Here is a 27,412-nt window from a genome sequence, read left to right as displayed (position 1 = left end):
GTTCTTCTTGTACTATTTTCTGTACTCCTTGTCCCATGGTTTAAATTTTATTTTTCCCTTAGAGTATTTTGGTTGGTGAGCCTAATCTCCAACACTGCCGTTCCTCTCTTCGCCACGAAAAAGACCTCAATCGAAAAAACGGCCCAACTTCCCTGCCACACTCAAGGAGAATCTTCAACTCCCCCCCGCACTGTGCATGCAGGCTTCTCTCCCGAGCATGCTTTCCCGCTCATATAGATTGCACAACTCCCTGGGGTATCTAAACAGAGCTACTGCACACCTGGCTCCTAGGTTCCCCGCCAAAGTACTTCGGTAAAATGTGTCACGACCGATCCGGAACAACAGTTCTCCCTATCTGATTCTTGACTTTCTGTCTTGGCCAAAACTAAACTCTGAAGTGGAGTGCCCCGAGCCCCAGAGGATGTCTACAGCGGTGACAGGCGCTGGGAGCATGCTCAGTCGGCCCTGAGTCACAGGGCGGGGTTCGCCCCCACCCGCGGCCGGCCGGCTCGCGGAAAGCCCAGAGCGCTCGCCCCCGCCCTCCTCCTCCACTCCCCCCACCCAGCGGCGCGCGCTCCCGGGCACCCACTAGGGCGCTCAGCAGCCGCGCCTCCCCTCCTTTCTCCTCCCCCTCCTCCCCCGGCTGCGGCGGGCGAGGACAAGTCTAGGGACATAAATAAATAAATAATTCCATTCACCCGGTGACAGCGAGGCGAACCGGCTGCGGCGGGGGGGCGGAACGGACTGCTGCAGCACCCACCCCGTGCCAGACACCGGGTAAAGTAAGTACACCCCGGGAGGAAGGGGGGAGGCGGCGCCGGCCGAGAGGAAGGCGAGCGTGCCTCTGCCAAACCAGCTGCCAGCGGAGCCGCACGCGTGTGTAAAAATAATGGCTAGCCGGTGATAAACGCGCCGACGCAGAGCGGGCCTGCGAGCCCTTATATAGACAAAAACCCCCGAAGCGGCCGCGGGAGGAGAGCTCGCGTCAGTGAGACGCGCGGCCAGCTGCGCGGGAGCTGAGGGGCCGCAGCCGGTGCTGGCTCGGGCGCGCGCGCGTCGGGGAGGTGGGCCCGAGGGTCCCGGGCGGGGAGCGCCCGCGCGCCCGCGTGCTTTTGGCTGGGAGGTGCGGACGCGTTGGGCTCTTGCGCCGAGACTCTGCCCACGCGGTGCTCCCCCTTTCCTGGGCCCACGAGTCTCCCAGGGCTGGTTCTCAACAGGCGTATGCCCAGTGCGCTTGTCGCCAGCATCCCGTCCCAGGCCCGCGAGCACCCTGGGGTGGCCTCCTTGCCGCAGCAATTGCGGACGAGTGGTGGTGAAAGTGTGTAGAGAGGGTCTTGTAGCAGATGATCGGGGTTGGGAGAGGCTGGGAGGAGGGGACGAAAGGGGAGGAGGTATCCTCTTCCTAATTTTCTGGTCCCCAGGTTGCATGGTGGGGCGGAGGCGGTTGGAAAGATGTGTGCGGGAGAGGCCTGCGCTCGGGCAGAAGGGAGCTTGACTGGACCAGGGCCGAGGAGGGCCTGCGCCTCCAGGTATCATGCCGGTTTCCTGGGCCGCTGCGCCACGCTGGGGGCGCCAGGCCTGGCCAGGTATTGCGGGAGGCTAGAGACGGGGCTCACGTGCCAGCTGCCTCCTCTCAGCGGGTGCTGCCGAACAGCTGCCCTCTGCAGCCCCTTTTCTCCTTTACTTCCGCGAAAGAGATTGCAGACTGAGTTGGCAAGGGCGGTCATGACCAAGGCCGCTTTCCTGGTAGGGCTGGCAAGGGAATTTTGTGGTTTACTCCAGGGATGTTAAAATACACGCGCGCGCGCGCACACGCGCGCGCGCGCACACACACACACACACACACACACAGGAAATGAGCGGTTTCTCTACAAGTGACTCTACCATCCCTTCCTGAAGAAGTAGTACTCAGTGGGTTGGGTTGACTGAGGGCTGGCTGGTGTTGTAGGAAAGCTAATATTTCATGTCCTCCTCCCTTTCCTGGTCCAAAAAGAGACACAGTAGAGAATTAAAATAGTGAGCCATCATGAGGGTGATGGGAAAAAGACTGGGCAGGAGGAAACAGTGGGCGCTGGATGCCCTTTCCTGGCACCGCGTGCTTTATGGCTAAACACAAGCTGAGAGCTTAAGAGGGCTGCAAACTTTCTAAAGACGCATTAACTTGAATGCGCTGTCATTGGAACCACAAGCACTAAGTGCGCATTTCTGGGGAGTGTGGCTGAGAAATCAAAGCTGGGTGGTGGCTGCAAAGGGTAGATGAGGGTTGAACAAGGTGACCCTTATTTAGCCCTGGTGAAGCAATCTTAGCTCCACTTTCTGCTTCTGAACACACTGCATTTAAAGCAATCTAGGCGAACGAGCAACTGAATGATTCAGTGAAAGGGAAAGATTATTACCTTAAGCAACTCAGTGTGTTGTGTAACAACTCATAAAGTCAGAAACTGTTTTTTTTTTTTTTGCAAAACTCACATCAGTTTGCAATTACATACTGCTCCCCCCCTCCCGGGAGTGTTTTAATAATAAGTGATCTGAAATTTTAACACCCATTTCCCAATGTCTGGGTTCTTGAATCCTCCTATAAATGCTCAGTTTATTTCTGGATATGCATTTATTCTTTTATAATACCTGGCTTATATTTTCAGCCTTGGGTCCTCCTGAAGGGAAGAAGGGCAGAGTGACCTATAGAAACATACCTTATCCAGAGTCATGCACCTGGATCATGGATCTGGAATAAAGGCAGGTCTCCTGCATTTACTTTTTGACTTCTGTGTTCATTCACTAACCGTTTGTTTGTTTGTTTTTTTCCTGAGACATTCAGATGGAAAAAGGTAATTACCTTCAGAGTTAGACATAGACTTCAAGGTCAGTTTTGTACTTTCGCAAGGTTGAATAATTATTTAACAATCTCCTCGGGTTTTCTTATCTCTAAAATGTGGTTGGTGGTATCTACCCTGAAGTGCTATTATGAGAAATAATGTGTATGGAAAACACCTAAAACATAGACTAGACTAGCTGTTTTTGAATCCCTGGGATCATTCCAGACACTGCACTGTGGTTACCAAGATGGATGAGGGTGGAATTCTGCTCTCAAAAAATTCACATCTGGTCATGGAGGTTAATCTTCCTCCCATACTATTAGCGCTTTGTTGTTGTTGTTGTCAGATATAAGTGTTTTTAATTTTTTTTAATTTTTCAAGTTTTTATTTAAATTCCGGTTAGCATACAGTGTAATATTAGTTTCAGGTGTGCAACATCGTGATTTGACACTTGTATACAACACCCAGTGCTCATCACAATATCCTATCAGCTCTTCAATCAATTTCCTTCTCAGTGTAAGAGACATATATCCTAAATAACTTGAAAGGGAGTTAGCAGTTGTAAGAAATGTTGTTAAGAACTGATAAAAGGCGATTTGAGAAGGACAGCTCACCTCAGAAACTGGTGTCTTCAGCCCCCGGTGTGTTCTTTTGCCTGTTGAGTGACCCTGTAAAGACAGGAAATGGAGGATTTTCTTCTTGCTATGAGGGAAAACACTCTTTCCCTGGAAATTATCTTTGCCAATAATCGATTTCCATCTTTTTTTGGAAGAAGAGCCTGAGCTGCAATTTATTCTACACTCTGGGCAGTCACAATCCACCTACTCTGAGAAGCCCAAGAGTTCTGAAACAACATCTCTGTAATGGTTACCAAGTTCTAGGCACTGTGCTACTACTTTCTGCAAGTCTAGTGATATCTACATTTGCAGAAAAGGAATTTAGGCACCAAGAGTTAACTTGCTCAGATCGCACAGCTAGAGGCCTAGGTCTCTGGGGCAGAGGAGGGAAGAGGGTAAAAGCAGGGCCTCCATAGTCTGGTCTGTCTGGGTTTTGATCTTGGCTCTGGCCTTTACTAGCTGGGACAAATTGCTAAACCTCTCGAAATCTTGGTTTCTTCATGTGTGAAAACTTCTCAAAAGCTGTTTCTTCATTTCTTCATGTACAAAAAGAGGATAATACTCAATTTCATATATTGGGAGTAAAGATCAAATGAGAGAATAGCTGTGAAATGCTTAGACTGTGCCAAGCACATGCATAATGGCAGCTGTTCGTACGTATTAGTTATGTGGCCTTGAGGCTGTTAGGTTGTTAAAAGGATCACTGGCTTATTCTTCTTAACAGATATTTGGGAACTCTCGGAAATGCCATGTTTCCCATTAGATGGCCTAACAGTGTTGGATTGCATCATAAACCGTTACATAGACTCATTGTCTGAGAGGTCATTTTGGTGTGTCACAGGCTTTCTCAAAACTGGATCAAAGTGATTAGGAAATGTGTTGAGAAACAACTGTACACCAAGTCTCAGGGAGAAACAGAACTTGAAAAATTTTCTTAAAGAGAAATCTTTGTTTTCTTAGTTGATCCCTTAAACGAACCTGGGGGCCTAGTCTGCCTACTTGGGTTTTGATCCAATAGTTTACAATCATAATGTGACAGAATAGCCTAATATGGACCATTGTCTGGAGGGAAAAAACCCCAAAAACATTTATCCCATAAACATGGCCATTAGTAAACAAGAAGGGGGTATGTGCGTTTATGTATAAACTGTAATAATCAAGAGCACTGGGAAAAAATTAACCACAAGTTAAACAAATTGAACTTGACTATAATAAAACTAGTCCAGCTAGCACTGGACTAATTGGTGCTTGGGTACACCAGAGACGTTTTCAACATATTCATAAATATCTGTGTTAACATTAGTGATGCCAATATTTTTGAAAACATTTTCCTGTCCTACCATGAAAACCTCTTGCAAATGTTTTCATTAATATTCATTTAAATCCCAAATGAGTTCATGAAAATCTTACGGGGCATTTGAGTGACAGCTATGCAGTGCTGGTATAAAGATGCTTTTGTTAAAAGTTTTGTGCAATTAGGATAGCCCTACAAAAATTGACATATGTGGTTCAATTATCTAAACTGGTAATTAATTTTTGGTAATATTTGGCATTAAAACAGCAATTTTTTCAATTAAAAATATTTAGTATAAGTGGTGAACAGAATAGAAATATTTGTTTAGAAAAATAAAGTTCTGCATAAAATGTTGGTATCTTTTAGAAGGCTTTTTGGTCAAACATTGGCCGTTTCCTCACCTAATAACACAATAAATGTGTTCTTATTAATCATCTATACCCCTAACCACATTCTGATTAGACTTAATATGCAGGTGAATTATAATTCGCAAGAAACTGCACTGCTAAGTCATTTACTTGAAGACCCCTTCTTTTGGAACTAGATTAGATATGAAGAAACAGCAAAACTAAAAGGCATGAATTTACTTGAACAGTTTCTAAGGGATGAACTGTATTAATCATACTTGCCTTATTTTAAATCTGATTCTCCAAAATGTAAGAATCCAAATTTCTATCAGTTCTTCTCAACTATGCCAAAGGTGTATTCAGTGATAAATGCATCATGTGACAGTGTTTCTCAACAGGTACTGTTGGCATTTTGGCAGGATACCTCTTCTTCGTGTGGGAATGCCTCTTTCATTGCAGGATGTTTACTGTCTGTGACCCCTGTCCTCTATATGCTGATAGCTTCCCCTCAGTCATGGTAATTACCAAAAATGCCCCTGATGTTTAAATATACCTCCTGGAAGGATGGTACTAGATGCAGTTGAAAATTACTGTCCAATAGGATCAAACTGAGACTGTTTAAAGGAAATTATCCTTGTGACCAGAGTACCTCCTAGTCTTCTGTTTTTTCTTCAAAAGATAATCTCATGTGAAAATACCTTGATTTGAGGGAATAAGTTCTTTCTTGTAAGATATATTAAGTATAATCATGTAATAATCATGTTATCCTAGGTTCTAAACTTGCGTTTGTTTTAACCTGTCATCAGTCTTTGGCAACATTGGCTCCTGTTGCTTCTTAAACTTTTGGCTTCCAGGCACTCCTTGTTTTCCTCTTACTTCTCTGACTACTTATTTGCAGCTCCTTCTTTCACCTCCTGCTCAGTTTTTCTTTTGTCTACATTCTGTTGATTGACAGAGCTCATCCTCTCATGATCTCTGCTTTCTTCTTGGTAGGAATAACTCCCACCTCATTATCTTCAGCCTTGACCTTCACATAAGCCTCAGGCTGACCTTTCCAAGTGCCTGCTGGACAGCTCCCCTTCCCTGTGCTGCTGACACCCGCAACGACATTCTCTGAATGGCTCTGTCTTCCTTCTTTGCTTTGCTCTGTTATTGGTATTAGCATTCTAGTCTAGAAGATTTGAGGCCTCCCTCCTCCTGGTCTTGCATCTCCAAGTCAGTTGCTGAGATCTGACAATTGTACAACCAAAATACTTCTTCCATACTTTGCTCTTTTCTGATGTTGCCTGACACAGAGTCTGGGCACTTTTGACATACTACCTAGAATCATGTCAGTCTCTTAACGGCTCTTCTCATCTCTAGCCTCTCACTCTACCAGTTAATTCTGTACCTGCCACCAGAGTCTTACTGAAGTACACCTCCCTCTCTGATATGTTCCTGACACTTTGGTGACACCCATCCCTGGGTGTAAGAAGTAGCATTTTAGTCCCTATAATTCCAAGAAACTTTTCCAGGCTCATCTCTCACCATCATCATACTTGAGTCCAGTCGAACTGTCCCCTCTGTCTCATTCGTCTGCATCCTATTTCCTGCCACCATACTTTTGGCCATGTTGTCCTTTCATCTTAAATGAATGCTCTAACTTTCTGCTCTTTTCCTTTCTAGCTTTAACTTCACTTTCATAACTGAGCTTAAATACCATGTTCAAATTTCCTTTGAAGGCTCTAGATAAGTAAAAGAAAATTTTAAAAATTTTAGTAATGTTGCATTTTAATCTGTCTTACTTCTTTTAAACGTTTTATTATAGTTACATCTGTGTAAGTTGTTAGTTTCTCTATGTAATATGAATTTCTGGAGGCCAGGTATAATTATCTGTATCAACATATCTTTTAACACTTTGGTGGATTATAGAGTTGCAAGGAATTTAGAGGACGTCTGTTTCCTCCTGTTTCCTTCCATTTTTATGTGCTGTTTCTTTAGCATCTGTAATAAACCACTATCTATTGTTTATTTTAAGTATATACACTGAGGCAGTCTGTTCTTCTTAAGGCATTTCCAATTGTGACAAAGTTCTTGCTTCTACCTAGAGTCCTTACTCAGCTTTCTGAGGCCACACAAAATAAATCCCTTTTCATTTTTATTGACAACCTGTACATATTTGGTGGCACTTTACATGTCTTATATTTTCTCTATCAACTTAACATATTCAGTCTTTCTACCTGTTGTTTTTGTAACCTGGTTAGGGCCATCGTGTTTTATGGAGGCATTCAGTTTTAGAAAAGTCTAGATAAGAAATTAGTGTGTGGTTACCTCAAATCAACCTTGGGAACCAGCTTAAGTCGCGCTTATGATTTTCAGAGGCATAAGCAAGAACCAACCCAGGTCAAGTTAGTCTTGCTAAATAAGCTAAATTAAGCTTTGTTTGTATGACTAAACTGGTTTTGTCTACTCAGGAAGAGTAGGTCTGCGTTTGTTTTTGATTTTAATAATACTCTTTAAGTGCCTCCTGTGTGTCTGATTTTTTATATATAATATGTATACTTCTCATTATTACCATGTAAGATAGATTATATTCATTTACAGATAGACTAAAGACTCAGCAAGATAAGGATGTCCATTAGGGAACCCCAAGAGTCAGAATCTCAGTAGATGTTTTAATGCAGGTAAGATGTTAATGGCAACTTCATCTTGTTCCCATATTTTAAATCATTTCAAATCAGTAAATAATTAACATTGCTTTATGAAATACTCTACATAGAGAGCTGAAAATATGTGTAAGATATCCTTCCTGACATCCTGAGGAGACTAATTTCAGAGACATTCTCAATGGGTGTACCAGTTATAGGTACGATCCAGATTAGAATTGTCAAAATAAATGGTAGAGAGTAGGGATAGTCTGCAATAGAGGTTGACAAACTGTAGCCCTTGGGCTATATCTAGCCTGCTGCCTGTTTTTGTAAAAGAAGTTTTCCTGGAATACAGCTACTTTCGGTGGCCAATTAATTTCCTGCTGCTGGATAGAGTTGAGTAGCTGTAACTAAGCCTATAAAACCTAAAATATTTAATATGTAGCACTTTAAGGAAAATATATTTGTTGATCCTTGCTCTAGGATTTTAGAAGAGGGAGACTTTACTATGTGATGGAGGAATCAACAAAGACTTTAATGAAAGAAGTGGAAATGTTTTAGAGCTGGAAAGATAGTCTTTAAGTGAAATGAGATGGTCAGTTTAAGTGCCACAAAACTGAAAAGCAAAAGCAAACACATGGATAAATACAAAAATCTGCTAAATAAGGATCATAGCATTGTATATAATTCATATAACATTATAACCATTTGTCTGTGAGTGTACCTTTTGTAAGTATTCATCTAGAACAATGATTCTTAAACTTGATGAGACATTTGAACCAATTGGTGATTGATTGATTAAGATTTTATCCATTTATTTGAGAGACAGAGCCTGAGTGGGAGGTGGAGCGGAGAGAATAGAGGGGAAGGAACAGAGTGGGAGGGAGAGGTTCAAGCATACTTCTCACTGAGCAGGAAGTCCCATGCGATGCTCTGTCCTATGACCCCTAGATCATGACCCTGAGATCATGACCTGAGCTGAAATCAAGTTTCAGGTGTTTAACGGACTGAGCCACCCAGGTGCCCCCAATTGGTGAATTATTTAAAGATAAAATTTTTGTTTTACTCAATAATCTATGATACTAAAGTATAGTCCATGTGGAAAATCACTGGTCCAGAATATTACTCACCTGATAAAATTGATTATTTCCTGTAGAGGACAGAGAAATTTTTTTCTCACAAGTTATCTCAATCTTCAAAAATTATATGCATGCTAGATATGTGTTAACTATTTTTGCTAATCACTAGTTATAGTAAAAAAAAAAAAAAATACTAGATATTGAGAACACAACTAAGTGCCAGCACTGTGTCAAGAGCGTTTCATACCTTATCTCATTAAAAACTTACAATAGCCCAGTGAGGTAGATGTTGTTGTTCCCATTCCACAGAAGAGAATACTAAGGATCAGGTAGAACAGATAATTGGCTTAAAACTGTAATACTAGTGAACAGATCACCATTATTCAATAGGATCAAGAAACTGACTTTTTTAAAAGGAAATTTTTGGAGCTGGGACATAGATAGGAATGGACTTCAAACAATTAAAAAAAGTGAATTTGACAATTTGTTCTATCATGTGACTGCATTCTATTAAAAGCATTGTGCCATAGTTTTGTAAAAGTTGAGTGTGCTTTCACTACAAATGTGTCTGCAAATTTTTATTGAAAATACTGATGTTTTATTGGCCCAGAACTTTCTATAATCTCTCTGTTTCTTTTGTTTCTGTTACTTTCTGTCTATAATCCTTTCTTCCTTTTCCTTCTTAATGTTTAGTTGGTTATAATGTCTTCTTTTTTTCCTCCTTTTTCTGCAGTATACCTTCCTAATATTCATCTAGGTCCTACTTGCTTACTCCACAGTGTCTTCAGTGTAGCAATAAAGTGCTTCGATGCATTTTCCTAAAGCAATGGCCTCTTTGAAAGGGAAAACAAAGAATCAATGCAACTTAATACCAGGTTTTGTTTTTTTTTTCTTCCTGAACTTAGAAAGCAGTAGATACTGCAGAAATATTTGCATATCACTAATAGATATGACAAAATAATAAGTAGATAGGAAAAGGTGAATGATTCAGAAGAAGCTGCAGGGAGTATATGAAAATGTAAATCCATCCCTCATGGGCCACATTAACATCCCTGTGGAGAAGTAATCTGGCCACTTGTGCCATGGAAAGAACATTAATTACACACAGTAATGGCCTGCTGCAGGATTCACAGATACCAGTTCTAAAGCTCACTAAAAATTGTTTCCTCTTTTATCATTAATTTTCTAAGTAATAAATGCTGTTAATTTAAGAAAAAAGCTGCTTCAGTGAGGAGACATGCACATTTTTTGTTATTTTATTTTTATCAATAACATAGACTTGTTACTCTATCTCAGTAAAATACCTGGGCCTGTTGTCTACATTTGTTTTCAAATGTTCAATAAAAAAGGGGAAGAGACACTTTTGTAGACTTATCACCAATTAAAAATAAAATATATTTTTAATTTTAAAAAGTTTTAAAAAGATTTTTTAAAAATATTTTATTTATTTATTTCACACAGAGAGAGAGCGAGAGCACAAGCAGGGGGAGCAGGAAAGGAAGAAGCAGGCTCCCTGCTCAGCAGGAAGCCTGATGTGGGACTCGATCCCAGGACCCTGGGATCATGACCTGAGCCGAAGGCAGACACTTAACCGACTGAGCCACCCAGGCGCCCCTTTTAAAAAGATTTTTATTTATTTATTTGAGAGAGAGCAAGAGAGAGAGAGAGAACAAGCTGGGGGGGGGGAAGGAAGAGGGAGAAGCAGACTCCCCACCGAGTAGGGAGCCCGATGCCCAGTGTGGGGCTCGATCCCAGAACCCTGGGATCATGACCTGATCCAAAGGCAGATGCTTAACTGACTGAGCCACCCAGGTGCCCCAAAAATAAAATCTTATTTTAAATGCTTAGAAATTTAATTTTTGTTCATTGGGCTACTTCACTATTTATGATAAAAATTATACATATTTGGTCTATAACTTTCATTTAAGAGTGAATGTCCAATCCAACTTTTTTAGTCTGTATAAGCTATTTAAATTATTTCACATTCGATCAGGCCTTTTACTAGCTTTTCAGATATTGAGTTGTGGTCCATAAAATCTAAATTTAAAAATGTAATTTTTTATGTATTCTCTCGTGTCCTAAGGATTTTCAAAAAGATTTACTCACTCAGATGTTTGAAATTAGAAAAGGGGAAAGAGAAGGCAAATAGCATGCTTGGTGCTGGTTGTGTGCCAGAGAGAAGGCGTGGGGGCTTTACGTGCCTTACCTCACATAATCCTGAAAGTCATTATCTGTCAACCTCAACAGCCCCGTCATGTGGACATCATTCTCACTAATCTAGGATGGAAATGAAGCAGGTGGGTTAGATAACAAAGCTCTATTTTCAAAATCCACATTTGTCCTATTACATGTAGTCTTCCCAGAGAGTAGAATCTTCCCTCCCTGAAGACACATTTTCTAGAAAAGGAAAATGTAGGGAAGATTAAAGAAAAATGTTTAGGATTCTGTCCTTTTAAATTGTGCTAATTAAAAAAAATTTATCAAAATCACACTTGGAAGTCTTTCTCAAAAAACAAAAGATAACATTAAAAGGACAAGAAAAATGTTGACAAAATTTTATTTTGCCTCTCTTCCCCATTGTCTTAATATGTTCAGGCTGCTATAACAAATACCACAGACTAGGTAGCTTATAAACAACAGAAATTTATTTCTCACAGTTTTCAAAGCTGCAAGTCTGACATCAGGGTGCCAGCGTGGTCAGGTGAGGGCCTTCTTGCTCCAGGTTGCAGACTTCTAGTTGTATCCTTACATGGTGGGAGGGATGCAGAATCTCTTCGGGGGGGTTTCCTTTACAGAAGCACTAATCCCATTCATGAGGGCTCTACCTTCATGACCTAAGCCCTTCACAAAGGCCCCATCTCCTAATGTCATCACATTGGGCAGTAGGGTGTCAGCATCTGAATCTGGGGGGCCACAAACATTTAGACCATAGTACACATACTTCTTTCAAAAACCGTCAACTCTATTAACTGTGTATGTTGTGACTGAGGTTAGCACCAAGAAATTAGGTAGACATGGATAGCACTATTAAATTAGGACTATGTTTAAGTAACTGGGATTTGAATATTGTTTTACTTTTTCCTGATTATGCTTTATTAAACAGGTACATTGATCTCTCATATACATTAACGAGGAACTATTCACATCTAAAAAAGTAAAATCTTATTAATAATTGGCTCATTAAAATCCCAGAACTTCATCATGATTTGAATTCAATGTAAGAGTCCATCTTAAACCCATTTCAAAGGGATTTAGGAAGGCCTTCATTATATGCAATTTAGCTGTTAACCGTGGCATCAAAGGTCAAGTACATTCAGCTGTAGTACCTAGAAGATGGTGCTATAATGAATTCCAGTATAAATGATTAAAAATGTGTTTCTTTCGTAGTGAAACAATTTCAAAATACATGATTGAGATACTACGTGTTTCAAAATGTGAGGCAGTTGAGTGTGAACCTGTCTTTTTTTATCAGAGTTTTGTGTCTAATGCTCATTCAGTGTGAGTGGGACTTTTCTTTATAGATGACAAGAGAATATAATTTGTGCATTGTAATTAAAATATCCCTTCCTGACTCCAAAAAGATATCCAATCAAGGAGGTATGGGAAAATTATCAGGTAATATTAACACTTGCCGAACAGTATTTTATGGGAGAGTGTTGATGGGTAAACTAGGGAATGTTCCATTGTTAATTGAACATTGTTATGGACAGATTAAGAGTTTAGACCATCTATTTTTAGACAACCTATAGTATTTAATATGTAATTTACCAAAACCAAGAGTTTAAAGACAATAATTCAAGCAGAAAGAAGTTATGCAAATCAGGTATTTCTGTATACATAGGGCTTCTTCCACAAAAGTGGATTCAAGTTGACCTATTAAGGATTATTAATCCTGAATTAAACAAATATGATATCCCCGTATAGTCTGTTGGGGAGAGAAAAGTTTCTACATAGACTATTTTGGCTCTTAAAAAGGACCCTCTTTTGTAATCAAATTATTAATGATTTCAAAAGAAGTGGTTCTGATGTGCTCTCCATGTTACTAAAAGGCATCGGAATAATGTATGATGATCAAAGTGCCATGATTCTTTAACTTCATTAGGGAATCCAACTTTGCATTAAAAAGTAGATATTCTTTGCCTATACAGCCATCTCTTTCCTGCATTCATGGGAAGTCTCCAATTCCTAGAAATCTGAAAATAGAAACACACATAACCACTTCATTTCTCAATTTTCAGTTTCATTTCTGTTTTAAATATGCCAGTGATAACTGATAAAAACATTCTTTGCTTGACATTGACTTTTACCTTTTTTTCCGTTTATAATCTTTTATATGAGGAATTTCCTGATAGGTTGGAAAACAGGTATATGGAGAGAAGTGTGTGTGCCAAGACCGGTAACCATTCAGATGCTGAATTTGCTGCCTCAGTGAAACCACCACACTGTGCAGTCACACAATTGCTCCAGTAATAATACCAGCACAGTTACCAGTTGTTCTTATCTTTGGTGACCCTTCCTGTTCCTGGAGTGTCGTAGATGTTGTTGCTATTGCCCTCAAAATCTGCCTTTGACCTGTTGCTGAAAGTGTCCTAAGCAACATAAAGACACTTATATAGCCAACATTGGATTTTCTGGATTTTTACCTTGCTCATAAGATGTGGATTTATCCTGTGAGTTCTAAAGGGCCAGAGTCTAAAAAGATGAACCTGTTGGAGCTTGCTGGTTGCCTCATCTTGGACCCTGGCCTGCTTCCTGCTCCATGACTTGACTCTGTTGGATCTTGGCATTGACTTTGGCCAGGACCTGGGGACTGTTCCCTGAAATGCCCTTCAGTTTTACTGGAAGGGGAAACTACAAATAATAGTCATGGGAACCTAACAGTTGCCAAAAGCCAGACTGAGAAAGAAAAGCCTAATGGACAAGCAACAGCATGATGCCTAAAGAAACTGGCTTTTACCCTTACTACACTGGGCCTGCGACCTTTAAGTATAAATACAAAGAGTGGGGATTTTATTGTATGGTATCCTACCTGTCATCTAACGGAAGAGTAGGGGGTGCTTACTGAAGTGTTCTCTGAAGGTAGGAAGTGTCCTGATAGTACCTAAATAATTCCATTTTATGGGATTTCTCTCTTTTGCTTCAAGTATTTTATCATTTAATTTGAACAAAACTAAAAAAAATAGATAATAACAACAAAAATCATTTGTCATGCAATTGAGATATTCTGGGTAGACGACTATAAGTGTCTGAATTTGTGCTGAAAATCTCTATAAGTAAGCTCATAGTTTTTCTTGAATTTATTTTAAATTTTGATGGCTGCTTTAGTTTTTAATGAAAACAATATTGAGTTAGTTATTTTTCACAAAAACAAAAAAGAAATACTCTGAATTGATTTTTAAGTTACCGTATTTGGGTTTTTTTGTGTAAAAATAACTCCATCATCCTGCTTAAGACTCTGCTTGATTCTATTTCTTAGTTATCCAGTTGTCTCAAGTCAACTATTTGTAAGGGTATAAAAATAAAGAATGTTCAGTAGAATGAGAAAGAGGAACTGAGTCACTTTTATTCTGGAAAGAAAGTATCATCCATGGATATAAAGGAATTTCGGCATTTCCAGAATAAGCCCATTATATGAGGAGAGCTTAGATACATGTTATTTACACCATTCCCCTGGCATTCATTATTTAAAAAGGCAACTGACACTCATCTCTACTATTACACTTAATAGTATATTTTCTAGCATCGTCACCCAGTTAAAAGTCATATTCTGTCTGAGAATACTTAACATGAGTGAAATTTCATAGAGTATAATATGGTATGTGTTTTGGCACGAATACATTCTTTGGAGAGTTGGCTGACTAACTTTATAAATAATCTAGATTTTTTTCTAATGTATAGTATTTTGCGTTAATATGTAGCGTGAGGAGAAAACCAGTTCTGTTTTTTAAGCATTATTGTTAGGCCCATCTCACCATGAAGTATGGAATCAAAAAATTTAATCTGGGGGCGCCTGGGTGGCACAGCGGTTAAGCGTCTGCCTTCGGCTCAGGGCGTGATCCAGGTGTTACGGGATCGAGCCCCGCATCAGGCTCCTCGGCTATGAGCCTGCTTCTTCCTCTCCCATTCCCCCTGCTTGTGTTCCCTCTCTCGCTGGCTGTCTCTATCCTGTCGAATAAATAAATAAAATCTTTAAAAAAAAATTTAATCTGCATATATCATTGCTCTATTCTGCAAGTCCTTAGTCATGTGAATGTATTACCTAAATTAATGCACCTTCATAAGATTTATAAAGGCAAAATAGTGTCTTATTAAACATATGCACCCTTCTCGTCCATCATTATTAGTATACTCATTAAACTCTACTTGGCTTTGGACAGGCACTAGCCTCTAATCTATAGTCTATTCAGGTGATGCCTTAAATTCAGCGTTTTCCAAACTTACTTGATTACAGACGCCATTTTTGAACAGAATTTCATGGCATTGTAATTTAAAGGAGCACCATTTAGGAAACATTGCCTTGAGGCAAGACCTTTGTGTTTAAGACAAAATAGAGTTTTGAAAGAATTATTTATAAGGCCCTGCATGTGCCTGAAGAGTAAGTTCTGGATTCGGGTTCTGGATTCACAGTTCTAAACATGTGACATACTCCCAAGTGTCTTATGAAGCATAGCAAATCAGCTAGCCACTATCCTTGTTTTCATAAGAAAATGGCAAACATCAAGGTCGTTTGGGTTACTAAAATTAAATATTGATATGATAACAATAAAAAGCCAAGTGTTGAATGGCATTACTAAGGCCGGGAATTAGTTGTTGAGACCTAGGGTCTGTCCTGATACACTCAAATAATTTAAATCTAACTCATGAACTAAATGAACAATTCCCATGTGAGAATCCTGTGGTTATCTTTTTTATTATTCATCCAATCACTCTGCCTCCAAAACTTGGGGTTTTAATCATTAGAAAAAGCGTTTATTTTATTGACATCTCGTTCTCCTTATTTCTCTGGATTGCCACATCATACATAGAGGTATTCTAAAATTTTGAACTCCTGTGCTGGTAAAAACTTTTAGTTACTGAAATATAGCTTTATTTTATGATGGTTGACTGTCCAAATTTTGTGTCATCCTGAGAGTTGTTGTTTTGTTTTGTTTTGCCTTATAGGAGGCAAAGACATCTAGTGTGTATTGCAGGAATACTAAGAAAAAAAATCGAAACTATTCCTTGTTATCTGTAACCCAAATTATCTTTTCTTCTATAGTGTGGTATTATAGCTTATAGCCATATATATCACTGAATTGCTTAATTATCAATACCATTTATATGCTTATCTGCTGAATAGACTTTACACATTTCCTTAAACACACAACTCAGCATCCCTAAATTACTCTTCTCACCACATTCAAAAACTGTATTCCATATACCTCACGTTCAAACATTTATTAAACCACATGTCTAACCAACATAAATCGTTACATTGTTAGAGATTTTAAAATACAGATACTTTGTATTTTGTGCTAATTATCTTTGCATACAATATCATTCCATTCTGTCTAGTGTAATCGAGACCAATGAACCTAAAAATATTGTTGTACTAAATAATGGGGCTGAAAGATGAGTAAAAATCACCTGCATTCAAGAAGCACAAGAGCAAGTTTCCTGACTTTTGACTAATGTTTGCCAGTCTACTAAAACAGCGCACTGGACTTTTCCTTCCATACTTCCTACACACTTTAAGGTAATGAAAATTAAGATTATGCAAAGCCAGTCGTTTTAAAGTAGAGTATTCCCTTCCAAGTCCCAAATGCATGACAATTAGCAGTCTTCATTGTTCAACACTTACCCTTATGGTGTATGACTTTCCCTTCTTAATAGTGGTTCTGGTCATAACGTACACAAAGATATTAAGGTCAAGCAATTCTGAAGAGACATGGTTGTTACTTTTGATCACTGGTACCACCGTCTCCTCCTTCTTCCCCACAACTCACTTTTTTCTTGATTTTGTGGGAATCATCTATCTATACTTTTGGTACAATAAATGGCATCTTTTATCATAGAAATTATGTTTTACTGGGAAACTGGCTACACTTTCTATGTAGAATTATGCTGATAAAATTTTGTGATTTTTCTCTTCCTGTACTTTTCCATTACAATACCCGAACACTTCCATGGATACATTTTATTTCTCAACCACACTAAAAATTCTATATGTTAGATGGATCTAAAGTGAGCGTTTAAACTTTTTGGGTGAGCTCGCACTTTAACATAAAGATTTTACCAAATATTTTCTATTGAAATGGACATTTAGCCTTTACGAATTCTGATTTACAAGATATATACTCTTTTCCTTTTCAGATTTATAGGATTCAAACAAAGGAAAATTTAAGTTCTAGATTTGCATTGAAGACTTTATTTGAATTTAGTATCATGGATTTTATACAATGTCTGCGTAAATTGAATCATGCACTCAAAGAAACTTGGAAGTTGTCTAGCCCAATATTTCACCCAGTATATTAATATTATCTACTGAATCCATGAAAAGTGATTACCCAACTTCACTTGAAAGGTTTGCAGGCATACAGTGAACTCACTGTCTTATAAGCAGCTCATAGGTTTCTTAGCCAGCTTCGTTTCTTAGTAAGTTTAGCCTGAGAGAAAAAGTTTCTATGCATTATGTTCTTTACATTTTCTTAATCTAGGAATTGGCAAAATTCATACTAGAAAGGCAGCCAGAGAAAAGAATGGCACATATGCTCCAAATGAGCACTTATAAGGTCATCACAATGACTTATATTTACTTGGTGCCTATGGTCTCAGGCACTATCCTAAATATGTCATGTGTTACCTTTAGTTCATATGCATAAGATAGGTACCATTATTACATTTTTTCCCCCAGAAAAGAATGAAAGTACTGAGGCATTAAGTGACTCACCAAAGTTCACAGAGTTAGTAAATAATAGAGGTAATGTTTAGGCGTAGACACTCCAGATTCTACTTTTTAATACTTAGATCGTATTCTTAGCATCTGAGCTAACTGTGCAGGGTCCTAGAAAGACAGGGAGGGCAGGCTCCTGCCCAACCACTTGTGAGATCTGCAGTTGAGTTCTGAGTCAACACTGTGTTTGTTTTCTTCTCCTCTTCTCCTTCAGCTATGCTGAGTGGGTTTTGGTTTCTTGCAGCCGTGGATCCCTGCCTTTGAAAAGGGTTTGATTAATCATGTTCTTCTCAGTTGGGACTGCATGAAGAACTCTGAGGGTTATGGATTCGTCGTTGAGATTCTAGGTGCAAAGCAAAACGTACCAACTTGGAAAGTATCTACTGCTTCATATAAAAACCCTTCCCTCTGAAACCATCCAAGTTATTATTGAATTTATAATCAAGTATGTTTATGAAAAATTGCATATGGAGATCTCACACTATGGTCTGCGTTAGAATTAATATTAAGGAGGCAGGCATCAACCAAGTGGTCCTCCCTATGGGTTTAGAATGCAGTTTTTGCCATGTAGTGCTCAAGAAGTTATAACATTTCTTGGCATTTCCATTAGCCTGGAAAGTCAATGACTAAGGCTCTTGTCATCAGTTCCTGTTCCTGGTTTTGCAAAAAGAATGATGTCTGCACTTACACCTTCTGTAACAAAAGGATATTAGGGTTGTGTGTCTCCTTTGGAAGGAACAGAACATAGGAAATTGTCAAGAGAAAAGGAATAAGAGTCTGTGTAGCAGGGGAGGAGTAGGAGGCATGCATTTGTGAGGAAGAGAAGTCAAGCACACAATAAGAATACACCTCAAAAGAGAGCCATATGGGACTCTTGATCAGAAATATAAAATTATGCACAAAAATTCACCCCCTCCGAATCTTATGGCTTTTTGTCTGCTTTCCTTAGCTGTGCAAAGTTGGCCCACTGATTGTAGTTACAGGCCAGCTCAAACATGATCTGCTTTGACAGGCCAATCTGAATAGAGGCAGAATATATAATTAAATAGCCTCTGCCTAGGATCATAGGAGATAGTGAGGCTAAGCTGGAATTGGGTGCCCCATTACTGATTAGCTGTTAGCAGTGTTTCTCAACAGCAAGTCTGATTCAAGAATTAGTGTACCATGGTTGACCATTGTTCTCTCAAGTCTAATCTCTCTCTCTCTTTCTAAATAATACGAGTTACATGCCTGCATTCATGAGCCTGATTTCCCCAACCTCATTTTCTTCTGCTATCAGGGCTACTTTATGCCTAGCTCCACGTATTGATTATTGGTTGTAGAATTCTCTGGCTCCCCAGTCCTCTTTGAGAACTTGGGCACAGCCCTGTTCTTTACAGTCTCCTTTCCTGGGGAGAGGAGTCCTTGAACCTCAGCTCAGGAGCTGACGTCCTGCTACCCTAAAGTGGATTATGTTTGTGGTAACTTCTAGCTGGCTTAGACTTCAGGCTATCACCCATCATGCACTCTCTATCCATTGGGTCAAGATTCTGATTCATGGTATGGACTCTTCCTAATTATTACTAGTGATTGTCATATGTCCTCTAATCATCACTCTGACTTGAATGTCCCATTCTCTCTGCAACTGTCTAACACTATTCACCTTGTACCAGAATTGCCAAACTACTAATTGTTTTCCTCTCATTCTTAGACTACAAAGACCTTGAGAGGTGAAATCATGTCATAGTCTCCTGGGATCCACACAAAGTATTCCCATTGTCTACTTCTTTCTGACAAATTAAAAAGTCTACTTGAAGAATCATTGGCTCATACACTGCCCTGAGTGGGATCAAATTACCATGTATTATGTTTGGCACTTCATGATACTAATTAATAGTTTAAGTTATTTTGAAGTTGTTTAATATTGTTATTTTTTTATAGTATGCCAGATTAGAGGGTCAAAAGTCTTCTAATCCTTCTCGTAGAATTTGGTTAAAACTAAGATCTAGTGCGAACTATGCCACTGGGATATGTGATGTGAGGGTAGTTTTGTTGCAGATTTTGAGGTATGTAAACATCAACTTTTGAAATTCACTTTATTAAAATAGTAATTTTTTTCCATGTAGAAGCTAGGAAATTGTGACTTGTTTTTTATCCTGTCCATGTTTGTTCGTTTGTTTGGTGGGGGTGGGGGTGGTAAGGAAGTGGATGGTCCGTTGAATACTTAATCATATTAATTCAGTATTGAAAATTTGCTTTGCTTTGAGGAAGCTATGTGTTTCAATTATATTTTCAGTATGTCCTCATATGTTTATAACTTAACCTACTTTTTCACTCCCCCGACCAATCACACCTTTGTGTTCTCTGATTCTTCTGACTGAAGTAAATATGAAATTAATGCCATGGTCACCACCAAATTTACACCCAGCGTGAGAAGGTGGTATAAATATGCTTTGTGCCTCCCGAGTACTTTTGTGTACTCAAAATAAGGTAAAGTTACATTGTTAAGGGAACTAGAAAACGATCTTTTAATGAAGGGTAAGCTAACATTAGAAGTATCTACTTAACTACACGTTCAAACATTATTATCGGCCTACTTATATGTTGCTGGGCTGCTGTCTAAACCAGTATAATCTTCCTTCCAGGCCAAAAAATAGGTGATTCTTCCTCTCCTTACTCATGTTGATTTAAAATGAAATATACAGGGGCACCTGGGTGGCACAGTGGTTAAGCGTCTGCCTTCAGCTCAGGGCGTGATCCCAGCGTTATGGGATCGAGCCCGACATCAGGCTCTTCCGCTATGAGCCTACTTCTTCCTCTCCCACTCCCCCTGCTTGTGTTCCCTCTCTCGCTGGCTGTCTCTATCTCTGTTGAATAAATAAAATCTTTAAAAAAAATAAATAAAATAAAATGAAATATACAAATTTGTCAAACATTTTAGCCTACATATATTGATAAAATAAGTCATACTGTAATTATCATTTTCTGTCATCAAATAATGTACCTGAGAAGTCTTTTATCTTTTTTTTCTATATGAGTGTTTATCTTTTTATTGCTTAGATAGGTTTTTATGTAAGTGGAATATTCTGTACATACACATTACAAATACCTTCCTTCTGACAAAGGCATTCTTTTTCATCTTTTGTATAGTGTCTTTTGATACATTCTGAATTTTAATAGCTGAATTTATCAGTTATTTCCATTTTTTTGTTTGATTTTTTAATTTTTTGCTTAATACATCCTTCTCAACCCCAAGGTCATAAAGATACTATCCTAAATGTCTCCGAGCACGGTCTGTAGACTTTTCTACGTTGATGGAAATATTTTATATCTGGCATTGTCCCATTTGCTAGTCACTAGCCACATGTGGCCTTTGAGCACCTGAACTGTGAAGAGTGCTACTGAGGAACTAAATTTTTAAATTTTATTGTAAGCAATTTAAGTTTAGATTTAAATAAACTCATGTGGCTTTTTGGGCTGGATAGCACAGGCCCAGATTTGTCTTATCTTAAATGGCGATTCATTTACTGTTCATTTTTCTGCATGGTCTGAGGGGAAAACCTCGTGTCATATCTTCCTGTGTGGATGACCAGTGCTTTTCCCTACTCCTTGATGATACCAGGTTTGGAATAAAAAATAACTTGTGTGTGTGTGAGTGTGAGTGTCTGTGTATTTCCTGGCTTTCTATTCTATTTCTTGGTGAATTCATCTATCCCAACACTAGCACCTCTCAGTCACCATAGCTGTGAAATAAACCTTGATATTTAGTAAAGCAGGTTTAGAACTCACTTTGCCAGTCCTGGCCTTTGATCTTTCAATATATTTTAGACTCAGGTTTCAAGTAAAAAAATAAAATAAAAAGAAAGAATAAGAAGGATTTTTCATCGCATTTGAATCAGTACATCAGTTTGGCAGTTTTATGATATTGAGGCCTTCAGTCCATGTGTATGGTTTATCTCTCTTTTCATTTAGGTCTTCCTTCATGTCTTGCATTTTTAAAAACTATCTTAAAAGAATTTGCTGTACTTTGTTATATTTTTAAGAAAGAACCATATAATGAAGATATATGCTATCTTTTAAAATTACATATTTTATATTTTATGCATATTTATGACTGTAATTTATTCTTACATATTTTATCTATCAAGCTGACCAAACTAATTAACTCTAGTGTTTTATTTGTAGATTTTTCCTCTTGTGCAGGTAGATATATATGTAATCTGTGTATAAAAACAATTTTGTTTCTGACCCCTTACACAATTTCTTTTTCCTGTGCCGCACTATTTTGCCTACGACTGAATAAAACATTGTATAGATCTGATGGGAGCAAGTATTCTTGTCTTGTTCCTAATCTCTTACAGTGATAATAGTAAATATGATGTTACAGATTTTTATTTGTTTCATTTTTTGTTGTTTTTATAGATTTTATTCATGAGATTAAGGAATTTTTCTTCTACTTTTAGGTTGGTAGGATTTTCAGATGACTTTATGATTTTTCCTGGATTCTATTAATGTAGTGAATTGTAATAATTGTTTTTTTAAATATTTGTGTGTGTTTATGTATGAATGTGTGTTTTTGCCCTCAAGTTTGTGACCTGCTCTCATTATTCATAGGTATTTTAAGTTATTTGTTAATAATACAGTGAAAACCAGTGACCCCACTAACCAACTCAAGAATTAGAATATTAATAGAAATTGGAACTTACCTGTGTTCCTCTCCTTTGCCTCCTGTTTACTTCTCATTCTGCCCTCCTCCTGACTCTTCTCCGAGTTAAACACTACTAGAAATTTTATATTTATTATTCATTTGCCTTCTTTTGGTTTTGTTTGGTTTTAATAATAAGTTATTTGTGGGCAAAAGTTTTTAAATGTTCATTCAGGTCTTGTATAATCCTTCATGGCCTCTTACTCTTTAATCACATTTTACTCCTTTCCTTTTTAAAGCATATTTAATTTGTATTTTCTATTTGATTATTTTGTTATCTAATGTCTTTATGGACCTGATACTCCATCTGGAGTTTCTCCTGGTTCTTGCTTAATAATACGTTATAATAGGCATTGCTTGGATCTTTGTCATGTGGGAATTATTTGAAGTTTGGGCTAAGCTGGGTTCCCAATTGAGAGAATTTATATTTCCTTTTGCCAGGACCTAGGGCATTAGCCAAGACTGTAAACTGTGTTTAGATGTTTGAACTATCTTGATGATATGAAATGGGCTGCAAAGCCATGTGAGAAATGACTATTGGTCATGAATCCTCAGGTGAATTTTTGTTCCCCATCACTGGTGCCAAGTTTAGAGGCAGACTGGTTTTTTTGCAGTTGCCAGCTGTGTGTCAGAGGTGTGTGTGTGTGTGTGTGTGTGTGTGTGTGTATGTGTGTGTGCGCATATGTGTGTATACGTGTGTGCTATTGCAAACTTACTTCTGGTACAATGATGATATAGTTTTATTGGATTACAGGAGGGCATATCACCTTTTGGACTTTCCATCTCGGGCTAGCTTTGGGAGCTGTGATCTATTACAAGCACCCTTTGGGCTGTGAAATGTCAAGTCCAAGTCCAACCTGTTCATCAAATGTCCCAGGAGAAAACCTGAATAAAGTACTCCTCTTACCCATCTGGTTTCCCCTTTCAGTTAGTTTTATTCTCTGGATATTTCTTTCTATCTATTTTTCCTATTTTATGTGCAATTTTTAATTGCTTCCCATGGAGAGATTTTTTTATACTACAAAGTGCAGAGACTTGCACAAATTAACGCAAGTAATAAACTCCGTAACTGGAAATAAAGAGGGATTTCCTAGAGCCTAATTTCAGGAAGTCTAGTCAGATCTTGCTGTAATGGTAATGTAGGGCTGATTTTCCCCATGGTCTACCCATTTTGCATTTTGTTGCAATGCTAAATGGCCTTATACTTCTAGTGTCCAACACAGTTCAGCGGACTCAGTCTTTCCATGTGGTTCTTCACATTCTTGAGATAGAGAATAAAATTGTCTTCACCTATAGATCGTAGTACGGTGGCGGACTATTTCAGGACAGTATACCATAGTGGTTAGAATTCAGCTTCCGCAGCTGGGCTGACTGGATTTGGATCTCAGCTCCAAATCCTGCTAGCATTGCAACCTTAGGAAACTTTCTTAATGATTCTGTGACTCAGTTTCTTCATCTATAAAGGGGGATGATAATGATAGTAACTACCACATAGTGAGGAATAAATGAGTTACTACCTATGAAAAGTAGTAAGAGTGGTGCCTTGTGTATGGTAGCTACTCAATAAATAGTCATTATTTCTTTCCCTTTACTTGATGTAACCGCTGGGGTTAGGATCGTGTGGTACAAGCCTGCCTATCTAGGTATGTACCATCATCACCATCAAGAAGCAAACTGAAAGAAGGGGAGGCAATAGCAAATACGTCTAATGTAGACTGGTGAATTAGAAACAAAACAACTTGTCAGTTTGGGGAAAAAATTTTTTATGGAATTTCCTTTACATAAAAATATGCTTAAATGATAAAATTGTTATCTAAAGAGACAGAGGTTTTTCTTAAAATTTTACATTGATTGATGTGTATTATGTATAACATTTCACAGCTGATATTTTTCTAATTTCAGTTTGTCATGTATTTAGTGCCTCTGGACTTTCAAGCTCACAGTTGATGACAGCTTGGTCAGACTGAGTGATAGGGAAACAAGTTTTGTTTGGTAAGAACTAAACGGGTATATAGATTGTAACCAGGACAGTTGTAATTTCTTTGCCCCTGAGTAAATAGATTTAACTTTCCATCTGAATATATATCATGTGGAAGTTCAATGTGTACCAACAAGAGACTTTGTTCTTAGAACGTTTATAAATATTCCTTAATATAGTTTTTTTTTCCTACTCTCAAGAACATGGGGAGAAGTTGTTTAAAGTACTTGACCTTTAAATGCAGGGTGTATAAATTAATTCATGTTATGACTTCAGTTTCACAGCTGAGTTGCCTTGTAAATAAAACTTCTCCCTCATTAGAAATGAAGCCAATCTTGCAGTTCCCTGTAGGTCTCATATCACTTACACCATGCTATGCTTCCTATGTTGACCGGGCACCCAAGAGAGTTCATGCACAATTGGTGAATTAAACCAGAAATAATTTCCTATGGCATTATGTCATAACCTTAACGATGAAAAAAATCCATTAATTTCTTTTGCATTTAATTAGAAAAATTTAAATGAATCCTTCCAGGAGTACATTAAATTTGATAGGTCACTATTTAGATTTCTTATGTGGTGAAACATACGTAACCTTTTCTTATGTAAACTGTGTAATCATGTAATTATCTATGTGTGTGTATGTTCTAGTCTTCCGATTTTTAGTTATTTATCTTGTCATGTCAGATGTTTGTTATTAATTTTGCTACAGAGAAACTTTAGCCTCCTGAAGAAAGATTTTTTACCTTTAAGTAATGACATACTTTTGCCCACAAAGCTTCAGTAGAAGTAAGATTAAATACGAGGACTCTGTCTGGATAAATCCATCATCTTTACTTAGTTCCTGTTTTTTTTTTTTCTTTTTATGCATCTGACAGTCTTCCTATCTTTGTCTCCCTCACAGATTTAACTTTTTGTTTTTAATCACCCAACACTGTTTATTTCTGAAACATCTGCTTTTTTCTTTCCTTACTCATTTTTTTTTTTCAGTGACACACCTGTCTTCAGTATTTCAGCTCAACCCTTCCAAGCTGATATTTTCCAGGTCTACAAATCTTGCCCTAATTGACCTCTTCTGATTCAGTCCTGCATGGCCATTGCCTCTATGATGTTCTCCTACTTTTTTTTTTTTAAGTTTTTTTTTTAAAGATTTTATTTATTTATTTGAGAGAGAGAAACAGGGATAGTGACAGAGAGCAGGAGCAGGGAGGAGAGGGAGAAGAAGGCTCCCCACTGAGGAAGGAGCCCTATGCAAGGCTCGATCCCAGGACCCTGGGATCATTAACTGAGCAGAAGGCAGATGCTTAACTGAGTGAGCCCCTGATGTTCTCCTACTGATTGCTGTTCTTACATCAGTAATATCCACCCAATCTTCCACATTGGAAATACAAGGTCATTCTTGGTACTTCTAACCACCTACATTCACATTTTCAACAAACCCTTAAGACTCAATAACCCTCTTCTCTTTTTTATAATTCTCCACATTACCGTCAAAGCAATTGTACCAAAAAACAAAACTAATTTTTTCCCTCCCATGTTAAAAATTGACCCTCCATTTACTGTTGTAACCCTTAACTTTCCTTTTACTGTCAAGCACTATCATACATTTTCAGTCTTCATTCTTGCCCCTTCTGATCATACATCCAATGATTCAGGGCCCTTCAAAAACTATGATTTTGAATATTCTCCTTCTCTTTATATCTGAAATGACCTATCATTGTAGCTTTTAGCACATTTACTGTAATTATATGCTTGTATAATCTATCTCCCCTACCGTGCAGTAAGGGGAAAATGCATCCATCATATTCTGTGTGTGTGTGTTTTAATTTAGCACTTAGCTTAAGGCCTTCCATGTAGTAGGTCCTCAATTACTGGCTAAATAAATGAATTAATGTCCTACCCAGCACTCAGATTAAAATTTTCCATCCTTAAAGATAGAAATAATTTCTTTCTTTGGGGTGCCTAGGTGGCTCAATTGGGTAAGTGTCTGACTCTTGATTTCAGCTCCGGTCATCATCTCAGGGTTGTGAAACTGAGCCCTGTGTTGGGCTCTGCGTTGGGCTTGGAGTCTGCTTAAGATTCTCTCTTTCTCTCTCCCTCTGCCCCTCTACACCCCTTCTCCCTGCTAGTGAGCTCTCTCTCTCTCTCAAAAAAAAAAAAAAAAAAAAAAAAGAATTGGAATTTCTTTTTTTTTAAAGATAGAAATAATTTCTTAAGACTCTGTTGATTCTTTAAAGACTGTTCTCTGTTTTCATTTATATGACTTGGAGGTCAGTTTGTCTGTTTGTCATACTATCTGCCTATTCCTCTGCCTTCGTTCGTTGTGCTGTTGTAACAAAATCTCATAAACTGGTGCCTTAAACAACAGCCATTTATTTCTGCCAACTATGGAGGTTGGGAAGTCCAAGATCAAAATGCTGGTTCCTGGTAAGAGCCCTTTTCCTGGCTTCCAGATAGCTATCTTCTTGCTTTGTCCTTACACTGAGTAAGGAAAGGGTTAAGGTATAGGCAGGGAGAGGTGGGGGGCCGCTGACTAGGCTCTGAAACCATTTCTGGCAGGCTGAGGCTGAGACAGAGTGAACAAGAGATAAGGAAAGGGACCACCTGGCCTCCAAGGCTCAGGAGTATTTTTCTCTCTGGTGACTACAGTGTATCACAGAGAATGACCAAACCTCAAAGAATTAAGTTGTTAAGAGTGTTATCAGTAGTCCATGCTCAAACCAAGATGGCACAAGAATCTCAAGGCCACAAGCTTCCCAGTCAGGTCTCCATAAAAGACTGCCACTAAAAGCCCTCAGGGGCAACCCATTTGAGACCCCTCTCCCTCGAGAGAGCTGCTTCCTTCCTTTCTGCTTCCACCTTCACTTCATAAACTTTCATTTCACTTCACCCTGTTGTGTTCCTGAGATGACAACGTGAGACAAGAACCCTGTAATCCTGTAACATACACGATTCCCTGAACAACATGATGGGACAGAGAGAGACAAAAAGAGAGAGAGGGGAGAAGAACAAGTTCTCTGGTCTCTTATAAGGACACT

General features: G+C 38.6%; 1 protein-coding gene across 6 annotated transcripts in view; it reads left to right on the top strand.

The window, feature by feature from the left end:
• The first annotated feature begins 557 nt into the window (after nucleotides 1-557).
• The window catches only part of SLC16A7 (solute carrier family 16 member 7), a 162,911-nt gene continuing 136,056 nt past the window's right edge, over nucleotides 558-27,412 (top strand). For 2 of the 6 annotated variants that reach the window (XM_045789700.2, XM_045789701.2), the window contains exon 1: nucleotides 558-782. The gene's annotated coding sequence lies outside the window, so the exon portion shown is untranslated. The other 4 variants (XM_087869009.1, XM_087869008.1, XM_087869011.1 and 1 more) reach the window with 4 other exon arrangements.

The sequence above is a fragment of the Ursus americanus genome, chromosome 17, assembly GCF_024610735.1.
Source record: "Ursus americanus isolate L20-20 chromosome 17, mUrsAme1.1.p, whole genome shotgun sequence".
NCBI lineage: Eukaryota > Metazoa > Chordata > Mammalia > Carnivora > Ursidae > Ursus > Ursus americanus.
Note: the sequence above shows the minus strand (reverse complement) of the source record. Positions and strands in the feature narration are given on the sequence as shown.